General features: G+C 35.0%; 1 non-coding gene across 1 annotated transcript; it reads left to right on the top strand.

The window, feature by feature from the left end:
• Positions 1–828: 828 nt before the first annotated feature.
• Positions 829–900, top strand: Trnaw-cca (transfer RNA tryptophan (anticodon CCA)). The gene has a single exon. It is a non-coding gene; the product is annotated as a tRNA-Trp (tRNA).
• Positions 901–3,070: the final 2,170 nt, after the last annotated feature.

Raw genomic sequence — 3,070 nt, 5'->3', positions numbered from 1 at the left:
TTTACCGAATTTCCATTACTAATGATTACTATATTGTCCAATTTCTACTGTACACTCGTTAACCCTTATACTCGGGTGGCCTCTTGGCCTTGATAATGTGGTGATGATGCCTGTGTAAAAAAAAATGTAGAGCTATGACAACAGATTATTCTTTTCCTTGCTTTGATTCTCAGGTTAATATCCATTGATATTTTATATGTTTTTAGGTAGAGTGATGTGGTTCTCTGTTGATTAATTGTGTCTAACTGTGTCGGATATATACTCGAGAGTCAAAACAATGAAAAGAATATGCTGTTGTCATAGTCCTGGTTATCAGTATGGGACAACATCGTCGATTCAAATAGGAATAAACAACGTGGAAGACACATGACAAATCAAAAATAAGAACGTCACAAAGCGATGACATTTTTTAATAAAATACGTAGGGAAGAGATCTTTTATGACATCATAAATACTGGAAATCAAACAGGATTACGTCATGCATTAAAATAGAAAACATAGGTGATATACATGTAAACACGGATTATTTTTCGGTTTTACTGTGATGTTAGTTAAATATACCTTATAATATTTATATTATTTATGTTTATTAATTCGACATGCTTATAAATCAGTATGAATAAAAACAATATAGAATATAAAATAATTGTTAATAATCAAAACAAAATAATAGCCAAACCTCAAATCATTTAAAATATCTCTGTACATTTACAACTAATGCAAGAAGATTAGACTGTGTTCGTATTTAAGATTGAAAATTTATCCTATATTGCCGTTACTCAATGTATAAAGAAAAAACTGTTCGGTTAAGCTTAACTGCACATGTGTGGCCCTGTGGCGCAACGGTAGCGCGTCTGACTCCAGATCAGAAGGTTGCGTGTTCAAATCACGTCGGGGTCAATGTGTTTCCTTTTATTTTTCTTATGATATGCCAAATTTAAAAGTACTCTCATATAAATATAGCTAGCTTGGGTGCCCGGTGTTGCCCGGGTGTTTGGAAGTGGGTGTTAAGAAGAAAAAAATGGTAGTAGGTAGGCAGGCTCGAACCTATACCGTGAAGGAGGAAAAAGAACGTTTAAAAAACGGGACTCTTTGCTGTTGCGTCCATCGCAAAACCGGAACTGACGAACGTCAAAATTAAGTCTAGTCAATAGAAAAGAGTGGATGATTTTCGAGAATATCTGTGAAAAAAGCGACCCCTCCTTGTAGAAAACTATTCTGTTGATGGTGAAAGAATAATTGTTTTTGACCAATTTTTCGATATTTGTCGTCCGAAAGTTCGCGGTTTAAAACGATACCGCTTTCGTCATATTCCGATGCGTCTGTCAAAAGTTTTAGGCATACATACATACATGCATACATACATTTAAACAGACAGGTGAGATTTATATTATAGACTAGTTGCCCGGGTCTTTGTAGGTGTGTGTTGAGCAAAAACAAAACAAAAAAAAAAGTAGGCTCGAACCCGTACCGCAAAAGAGGAAACGAACGTGATAAAAAACCTGACGTCTTTGCTGTTGCGCCCATCCCCACCCCGGAAATGACGAGTGTTTAAATTAACGCTAGTCAGTCGAAAAGAGGGGATGACTTGTAGTAAGCAGGCAGGCTCGAACTTGTGACGCGAAGGCGGAAAAGAAAGTGGAGGTGTGTATAAGGGTGTTGGTTGAACAACAACAACAACAACAACAACAACAACAAGACTGAACATTGCGAGCGCCAAAAAAACGTGGTTGTAAGTAGGCAGGCTCGAACCAGTACCGAGAAGGAGGAAAAGAAAGTGAAAAAACAAACAAACAGAAAAACATGACACGTTAGCTGTTGTGCCCATTGCCGAAACGGAAGTTACGTAGGTTTAAATTAAGGCTAGATAATCAAAAAGAGGAGATTACGTGCATTAAAATAGAAAACATAGATATGTGCACATTTGCTATTTTTCGTTTTGACTGTGAATATTATGGAAACAAGTGAAGCATGCATGGCCTCCCATGAGTGAACAGTGAACGAGGCATAAACAATTTTACTAAGTTCAGCATTTGTGCCCCCCCCCACACAAAGTCTCCAGGGGACGTCAAATACTGGTGAAAATGAACAAACGATACAGTTTTAGGCATTAACATATGTAAATTTGAGTTCTACACTATGCAAAAAATGAAATGACTAATTCCATCATTTGCCCCCCTCCCATTTTACCCAAAAGTTCCCAATGCCTTAACATATTTAAATTTAAGTTTAGCACCATGCAAAACTCCTAAATAGACATGCACAGATAATTTTGCACAAATACGGTAAAATAGTCCCAAAAATGGAGTGTTTTTATTAGCCCTAAAATAGCCAATGGGGTGCACCCAAGAGTTATCGCGAAGTATAGACAAACAAAATTATATAGAAATCAGTTAGTTACAACTTTTCAGAAAGTTCTATAAAAATCCAAGTCATCAATTTTTTTTTTTTTTTAATAAGCACAAAATGTCAATTTTAGCCATTTTAATCCGAAAGGCACCCTTAGGGAGGAGGCAACCGGAGTTTTCCCGGAAAATCCGTTCTGCTACTTTTTTACTCATATCGTGTTTAAGGTTTGTGCAAAATTTCAAAAAATTCCAAGGCGTAATTATTGAGAAAGGTGCCGACAAACGAACGGACGAAATAAGACAAAAAGAAATATTAACTACGCGACGCAACCATTAAAAATGTTATTATTAATGTGTGTGTGTATATATATATATATATATATATATATATATATATATATATATATATATCGACGATGTAAAGTAATGTTTATGAATTTAAAAATTTAAAATAAATAAAGTACATAACTATTAAAACAAAATAACAGCTCAAACCGCTGTGTGTGTGTGTGTGTGTGTGTGTGTTGAATTTTAGTACTTGGCGCATTAATAGAATATAAATAAATAACATTATGCCCTCTTTTAAATAGCTCAATAGTGCGATACTAGAGCTATAAACATTTTTCTTAAAGATACCACGTTAAAAGGAACGAACACAAAAATATATACTCATTTTAACCATGGTTTGTCTTATATAGGTAACACTTTGCGTACAATTGTTT

The sequence above is a fragment of the Euprymna scolopes genome, chromosome 6 (assembly GCF_053919585.1).
Source record: "Euprymna scolopes isolate OS-2025 chromosome 6, ASM5391958v1, whole genome shotgun sequence".
Taxonomy (NCBI): domain Eukaryota; kingdom Metazoa; phylum Mollusca; class Cephalopoda; order Sepiida; family Sepiolidae; genus Euprymna; species Euprymna scolopes.
This window is presented reverse-complemented; position numbering and strand designations above follow the sequence as displayed.